Genomic DNA, 9019 nt, shown 5'->3' on the forward strand with positions numbered 1-9019 from the left:
GGTATATGGGATTTCTGGATGTCACTCAGCTGCCCTTAACAATAGCAAGGACACAATTGTTTCCATAGTAATACCCATTCCAAAGGGGTGAAGGTGTGTGTGTGTTGGGGGGAAGAGTACAAAGCAAGTGGGAGGCACAGTTACACAGACTTGCATAAAAGATAATAATCAGGCACAACAGAATTTGATTCTGTGATCCTTGATACAGAAATTCCTCTTTTAAGGTCATCCTATTGCACTGAATCCATCAGAAAACTGACTTGGGCAAGTGTGCAGGCTAAGAATCTTTCACATTTTAGACAATGTAAATATGTGGGAAAGCTTTATGTATTTTGTCAATCTCCTATCTTGAATAACTTAACCACAACTGCACTACTGTTAAGAAGAGAAGACATCCATAGTTTGTGGTGATGGAATGGTACACTCACCATACTGTTTAATTTCTTATTCAGTACAATAGACAAGTGTGGCCCAGCAGGCTAGCCTCCTAAATAACCTAATGGTCTAAAATAGATGGTATCTCTGTGATGTTCTTAAAAGGAGTTAACCAAATAACAATTTTCTGACAAACACGCTAAATGTGTCTTACACCTTTTCATCTAAAAATACCCTCTGAACAGAGAAATTCTGCTGCTGCAGCATCTGTGAGGGCTTTTCTGCCGCATTCTAGCATTCTTGGTCACCCTAAAGAAAACAAGCATTGCAGAAACAAAGGAAAACTAACACTGAAGTAAACAAAGCACTTCTGCTTCTTTCTTCTATAGTTTAATAGAAAATGCTCATCACATGGTCTCCCAGCTGCAGCAGGAGAAGTACCCAAGAAGGTTTTAATAAAAATAGCTTTTATAAATGACTGAAGGAAGGGGGAAAATGAAGAATATATCCACGATTCCATTTGTCCAAGATGGCTCCTGGTGCTAGTGTTAAAATCCCTGCTATTGACTCAGCTGGTTATATGACCCTTTGAACCAGAGCCAATACAGATGAACAGAAGATAAGATCAGGCCTCAGAAATAGGAAAACTGGAATGTAGATAATAAAATAATCTGGTCCATCTTCTAGTCTCTAAGTGATCTTTTTGTTTTTTAATATTCTGCAATCTAAATATTCAGTAGCTATGAAAAGAGTACATTTTATTTCTGAATCTCCTCCCCAAGTTGGAGTTCAGAAGTCGGCTTTCTCTAGCCAATGATAAAGGATGCTTCCAAGACAGTGCTTTCTCAGAGAGACGTCATGTTGCTGATTTTCCTTGAGATAAAACACATCTTCTGGCCCTTACTTTTTTTTAGTGTTTTTTTCATAAAGTGAATTGATTCTGGAAATCAAAAACCCCTTCTCAACCCCAAAATGATGTGAGAAAATCTAATTCTCATCAACAGGGTTTCAGGATGGGGTCACGCCAAAACACAATCACAGGAGAGCTTCCTCTGAAGAACCCTTGTCCCACCAGCTGTTTGTCTCATTCTCTTCCTTAAGTTAACGCTGCAAGGTGAACTGCATGGGCTGATCCTGGGCTGAACTGTGTCCAGAACCTCACTGCCATTAAGGTGGATTTATTTTCCAGTGGATCCAGGGATGGTGTGGGGCTGTGAATTGATCAGCTGTTGGCATCCAGTTCCCTAATAGAGAAAATGTTGAGTGGGCTTCAGCTTTGTGATTTGGGCTTTGTTGTTTAAACCTGCAGCTGTAAAGCACATGCATACACACACACATACCCCCTCTGCTTTATAGAGCTGAAAATGCTAGGTGACCTCTCCGTCACACAAGTGCCAGAAGATTTAAGGTGAATATTCTGAATTAACAAAACCTGAGCTGACAGTGCTTCTGCGACCAAAGTGTTTTAGTAAATGAAAACAAGCATGCAAGTGTACTTTTTATGCTGAGTAATATATGACACTATAATGAGTGATTTGTGGGGCAGGATGGGATAGCATTAGCAATCTTTGACCATATGAACAAACGTAATCACAATAATTGTATTAATTGTGGAAAAGGCATAGAAAAGCTGTCAGAGGCAAAAGAAGTAGCCAGACTGTCTCTTGATGACCAGACTGAGACACAGCCCAAGGGCTGGCACAAAAGAAGAAAGGGAAGTTTGTGTTTGTTTCTCCTTTGGAGCTGTTGCATGTTTCTCCTGAAATGCAGGGGGAAGTGGGTTCTCCAGACTCACTACGCTTCCCGGGGCCGGTCAAGCTGATGAGAAGACTCAGCCTGGGGAGAGAGAGGAGGCTGAAGGGAGACATACGCACGCACACCCCAGGCTACCCAGCAGCACAGCTGCACCAGTGCACCGAGTGGAATGGGCTACAACAGGGAGAAGACCCACTGCAGTCCCCTGCAACCTGTGGGGAGGGATGAGGAGAGGAGATTATGAGCTACCAAGTCCCTTTTCCTTCTGCAGCAGCGTGCCTTTCAGTGGGATAGCACTTACACACTGCTACTTTCACTGCGTTTTATCATAGCTGGGTTTTATAGTCATTACGATAGCAGTTGAGCTCTTTCCTTCATCCTCCAATAACGGCCTCATTTTATTAAATGCTGTACAAACACATACACAGAAACAGTGCCTCCTCCGCACAGCTACATCTCCGAACGAACCTGAGCTAGAAAATGTGTAGTTTTCATCCTAACTGGTAATTGTTTCTCTTTTCTGGAACTGAACATGTATGCCACACAGACTGATATATATTGTCCCTATTTAAAAACTGACATGATGGGTTGTTTTCATATTGAGCACAAACAAGGAAAATGCGAACAAAAGTCAAGAGAGAAAACAAATCTGTGTATTTCCATGAAAGAGGCAATCTATTTTAGAGTCATCTTACGTTGTGTTTTCGGTTGGGTTTTGTTTGTTTATTTGTTGGTTCCTTTTGCCATACTGATGAATGATATTGATTTGCATCGCACAGAAGTTGCAGATACAATCCTATGCCTATTTCCATTAAATGCAACATTCAGAGCACCCAACAACACTTGGAGACTTTCCTGACTTTGATGCCTCTGCACGCTAGCAAAGGTAGAGAAAGCATCAGGAAAAAGCTTTGTCATCTTGTTTTTCTCAATTCCTTCCCTTCACCACACAGTTGTTTTGTTTATTTATTTATTTTAGGAACCCACTTTTTTATTTTTTTTATACTTTGCTATGCATATTTATAATGAAAAGATGATCTGTGTCCTCATTACTGCTCTATTGCTCGATGATGAAAAAACATGTTAACAAAGGAAAATGCTTTTCAGTCAGCTCATAATGTTCCCTGCTGTTCAACTGGGACTGTAAAGAGTATGGTTTAATGAAAGAAGGTGAGAAGGTGAAAAAAAAAACCTAATGAGGGTGTTTCTCTGCATTGAAAGATCACTTAGGAGCAGCAGTGATTTCCTTTGTGTTAGAAAAATATAAAAACTAAGGTTCAAAAGCAGCATCCCCAAGGTCAAAGAGGCCCATCCTCTCTAACACAGCATACTCACTCTCTCCCCTGACAACCTCCTTTTTCCACCTGGACCAGCTTTTTGTAATTTTCAGATGGTGGAGAGAAAAGAAACCCATGTGCTTCAGCCAGCTTTTAGCTCTGGAGGGACATGCAAAAATGCCATAGCAGGTGCTCGAAGCTGCACGCACCATCAGCAGAGCAGCTCACGAACCCTTACCTAGAGCTGCAGTCACAGATTCAAACTCAGCAGAAAAAGAGACTCCCAAATCTTTAAGCTCGTGAGATTGCTGCCATTTGCTCTGGAGACTCGGGATGAAGAGTGAGTCAATACCAAGCCACACTGAGCAGAGCACACGGTGCGGAACAGTTCAAAGCACAGAGCCAATTAGACTCGCTGAAGCCAGAAGGCGCTGCTCCGAAAGGGAGCACCGTGTCATGGCTTCACACTGAACACAGCAGCTTCTCTCTAGTGTGCTGGTGGAGACTTGAGCATCAGAGAGAGACTGAGAAAGGCAGGAGGAGGGGATCACGGACTTCGGCCCAAAGGAACATTTCTAAGAGCCCTTCCCCAGGCATCAGCAAATCTGTGACAGGCAACAGATGTCAGATAAGCAATTCCCCGCCTCTGAATCTGGGAAAGCCTTTGTTTTAAAACAGAGGTTTCTCCGTAGCGAGCGCTCACCAGTCTTCTGGCTCTACTTCTTTTCTGTCATCTTTGTCAGGAGTTGGTGGAAAGTATGTGATACAGCATGGTATCGCTGCCATCAGAGCAAAAGAAAAAAACCTTGTTAGTACCCTGCAGTGCCACCCACAACAGAATAGGCAAAACATTACAAAAAATCAATATAGCAGAAGATTAAGCTCAAATGCATTCTGGCTGGTACAGTTACTAACACCTGTCAGTAGTAAACTGAGAATTTTTTTTAAAATGTGCTCTTAACTGTGTTACATGTCTCTCTCCTCTTATTTCATAGAGTTCACAACCTAAATTACATAGAACAGTGGCTAATTTGGTTCATCATTGCTCAACTCCAATTTAAAAGGACAAAACAAGAAGCTGAAGAGGATAATGTTTGGGAAACTGGATAGCTTCAGGGGATAGTTAATGACGGGATAGAGAGACTTGAATGCCTGCATCACTGGTTTTAATTTGGTTCAGGGGCAGTAGGGACAAAGTCATTACTGTAGGAGAGCTGTCTGTTTTCCTGCATGAGATGAGTCGGTGGTCCTGGTCTGCTCCTAGCTGGTGGACATCTGCGTTACCAAAGCCAGCAGCACATCTCCCACACTCAGCAGCTGGCAGAGTCGAAAAGCCAAGGTCAGGCTTGGGGAAGGAGCGGGGTTACCGTGCCACCTGAGCAACAGGCTGAAACGTGCTGCGGGGACAGCCCGAAACAAGGGCACTGCCATGCCTCTCCGGTGACATGAACAGGGACTGCCCGCTGGCAGCTCAACCCCTTCACAGGAGACCAGTGGTTGACTAAATATGGAGCTGGATAATTACCAAAGCCCCTGGGTAACCCACTCACTTTCATGGGTTCTGTCATTCCCTGAGCTGTTGTCTTTTTTTTTTTATTATTATTATTTGCTGGATGGCAATAAAGCTACTCCTGGACAATAACATTCCTGATTGGGTTTTTATTGTTATTATTTGCAATGTGTTAGTGCCTGCAGGTCACAGACAGGATTATGACTTTGTTGTGATAGGTGCTGACAAACCACTAGTAAGAGACAGTTCTTGCTTTGATGACCTTATATTTTAAATAGAAAAGCCTGAGAGTGGTGAAAGAAAGGAGATACTACTATCCTCATTTTACAGCTGGGGAGCACCGGCACAGAAAGACGAACAGCAGGACATCCTGAGGTGCTGAGCTCATGGAGCTCTTGCTGAACTCAGTAAAAGTTGCGGGTGTTCAACACTACTGAAAAAAGGGGGCGAACATCACATAACAAGTGAGGAGCTGAATCAGAGCTGGGTGGGTCCCAACCTGACCTTGCTTGTTTGATAGCTTGTAGAGAAAACGGAGAAAAGCTGAAAAATCATGTTGCCTTAAGAGTGCTTGTCTGTGCTGCAACAGCACCTGAACATGTCGGGTCCTCAGGCTCTGTGGTTTAGGAAGAGAAGGCTAGCACAGGAAATGGTCAAGGTTTAAGGTCTTGTTTTACAACCTTTTATTTTCCTTGTCCAAAGGAATTTTTATCATGGCCCTCAAGATATATAGGGGGAGAACTGTATGTATGGTGAAGATCCTCTTCAACTTTTTCCAGAGATTTTATGCCTGTGGAAGGGCTTGTATGCACTCATGGTGCTCCTTGTTATCCTAGCAGCAAAGTCTCATAAATTGGACAGATAAAGACGAGCTTTTGGGGCAAGCAGCCTGTCTTCTAAATGAGGAACCAGACATAAGACCAAATCTTGTCTCTCATTTGAAAACAATTTAAGAAACCGCCACAAAAACCTTGTGAAAACCCATTTTCCTGTGGACAGGACACGGGATAAGAGTGTTAGAAGCCAGCATGCTTCCATGTGTCTCTTGGGAGATCATTTATGTCTTCTTTGATAGTTGTATCTATCTATGGATGAAGGGATAAAAGTGAGCAAAACCTCCAAGCTTATACGAGGCAGCAGCAGGAAACACTCTTGAAAAGAAGAGATGGAGAAATCCTGAAAGCAGTCATGGAACTCCAGGGTCAGTAAAAACAGAAAGCAAGCGATCTTTCTGAGATAACTGAAGCATCTAACCTGGTTGTTGTACAGATTTTTGCTAAGTAAATCACCAAGCTCACACATTAGGCACCTCTGATCAACCTAAATAGATGAATAAAATGCTTCATGGATGGCAGATAACATTTATAAAGTGTCAGACAAAGTTTATTTTTCATAAAAATACGAAATACAGGTATTTGAAAAAAAAAAATATGACTGAGAGGGCAAGAATTGGTGGGATTTGTGATTTAGAAAAAGCATAGGATCAGTTGGATTATCTCATCTGTTACCCCCTCTCCTCTTCTTGCTGAAACCGGAACTGAAGGAAATTCCAGCTGAAATAGTACTGGGGGTGGTCAGCAGCTACCTGACAGATGCAATGCTTTGAAATATGTTAACTGCGCGCAACCAAAAGAAAAGTGAGAACTTCTGCTCTCAAGGTCTATGTCCACCCCCATCTTTTCCTTCAGACCTCATCTTTGTTATTGAATGGTTTTCTCTTGACTGGCAACAAGGCTTAAATTGGTGAGTAAAGACAAGACTGCAAGTAGCCCTCCACTATTTCAAGTATTTTGTAATTGTGCACTTTAAAATGGCGGCTGCCGAGGTGTTCTGGAATTCCATCATGTGGTTGAGAACCCACCGAAATTCAGATATTCTAGTCTCCCTAGGTGTTTGGGGTTTAAAATTTTGTTCCAAATCAGAATAGCTGAATTCTTTACCTCAAGAAAGTTGTGGAGGACATTAATTTCAGATCGATGGAAATACGTGATTCAGCTTTTCAAATTTTGTATTATTTTGTAATATATAATATAAAAGGAAATATTTTGAAACCAAAACTCATTTTGAAGGAAGAAATTGAAACATTTAGCTTGGAAATGTCAAAACGAGATGTTCCCACACTGTTGGAACATCCCTTCACCACTTACTCTTTTTTAAATGACATTTTCAGTGCAACCAACACAAGTTTGCAAAGCGTTTCGGTTTTGACAGGGTTGCATTTTCCAGTGGAAAGCTGTTCTTTCAGAGGTTTTCCAACCAGCTCCACTAGGAACAGGTGTCACAGCATTGCAACAACCTTCCCTTTGCCAAATTGCTAAATTAAAAGCTAGGTCCTGGAAACGTGGCTGTGGTGTGCAAGACATGGGGGGTCACAGGACACCCCACCGTGAAGAAGGTTGAGAACCTGGTGCTTGAACCACCTCTGGCTAACCAAGCATCTTGTCTCCTGTGGAACTGCTATGCTTGTGGGCTGAACTGGCAGTAGCAACTGTGGGGGATTTTAGGGGGAAAAAAAAAAAAAACCCTCCGTGTGTGGGCATAGCTACATGCTCAACACTGCAATTTCCCTCTCTACCATCCAAGTTTAGAAGTGACAGAAAGAAGGATTACCCCAAGATTGGAGTAACTCCCAGTTCAGGATGGGGATCTTCAGCAAGCCATGGATGTGGAGGTGGGATGAGCAGGAACACGTGCCCTTAAATTCTCTCTGTGGGCTGATTTTAGTCCGGTGATGTCCACTGGATGCAACTTGCCTTTGCCAAGGGGATGTGTCCCTCCACGGACGTGGAACTGAAGCTTAATCTGGTAGGTTTGCATTAAAAGCAAAAGCACCCAACTCTTTGAAAGAATTAAAGTCCTAGCCCTCTGAGGAGGAGAAGCCAGTACTTTCTGAAATGCACAAAGAGAAATCTCTTTTGATTTACTGCAGCGTTAGATAAAGTTCTTTTTACACACCATCACTTCCAAATGACCAAACAGACGGACTGACTAATATCAGAAACTTGAGCTGGGCACAAATGAGTTAGGTTTTTTTTTGGTTTGGTTTGGTTTTGTTTTTTTTTTTTTCACTTTTCTCACAGGAATTTCATTTGAAATTATCACCTTTCTTGTTAATTTAAACAATCATCATTGGAAAGAGCCAGTGGTGGAAAAAATATAGGCAGTAATTATGATCTTGCAGATTCGCTGTGGAACTAGATGCAAGGAAAACACTGGATTGTGAGAATGGGTCTGTGCTCCTTGGCAGACACACTGCCCTGGATGGAGCCTTGAGATTTTGGGTGCTTCAGGCCTTGGGAGCCCAGCTCGAGAAACCTTCAAGATGACTCACTGCCAGACAGCAGGAACATCTCATGCTGGGCACCCCTAAAATATACAGCCACCCAAAATCAACACTCATTTGTCAAGAGTGGGTCTTTTTTCCTGAGAAATAAGAAATATGGCATATTGCTCCTCCACGAGCGGATGTGGTAGATGGACCAGTTAACATCTTTAGACAGTATGTCAAATATTTATGTTTCTGTATTAATATGTGTGGAGGAGAATGCATATTTATGACACCGCAGAGGCACACGGTGCAAAGCCAGCTGGTTATCACAGTCTTTAGGAACTGGCTGTCAAATAAAGCCCGGCTCTCCGTTTTTGCCCATTGCCCGTCAGCCTTTGGAGCTGTTTGGTCCTCAGAGACGAGGGATTCCCCAGCACTTCCGAGAGCCGCCGCGACGGCTGTCCTGCAAGCCCCGAAATACCCAAGGCAGGACTCAAGGATAGTGAGGAAAAGGGAAATAAACGATGGTAAAACTCCGTCGTTTCACAGGAAATCCCGCCGGGGGGGGGGGGGGGGATCAGGCTCGGCCTTGAGGGACGCGCCGCGAGGGCAGCCACGGCCTAAGGCCCAACGGCCGCCAACGCCCCCAGCCCCCCGGGTGCACCAACCCCGAGGCCCCGGGGCGACTGCGGGGGCCTGTCCCCGCTCCCCCCCCCCCCCCCAGCCCCGCGCCGCGCCACGCCACGCCACGCCGCGCCGCGCCACGCCGGCGGGAGGCTGTGGGCGCCAGCCTCGGCCCCGCGGCGTGGCGGAGAGGGTGGGAGGCCGGGCCGG

This window comes from Tyto alba, unplaced genomic scaffold (genome assembly GCF_018691265.1).
Source record: "Tyto alba isolate M040663 unplaced genomic scaffold, T.alba_DEE_v4.0 Super-Scaffold_40, whole genome shotgun sequence".
Taxonomy (NCBI): Eukaryota; Metazoa; Chordata; class Aves; order Strigiformes; family Tytonidae; genus Tyto; species Tyto alba.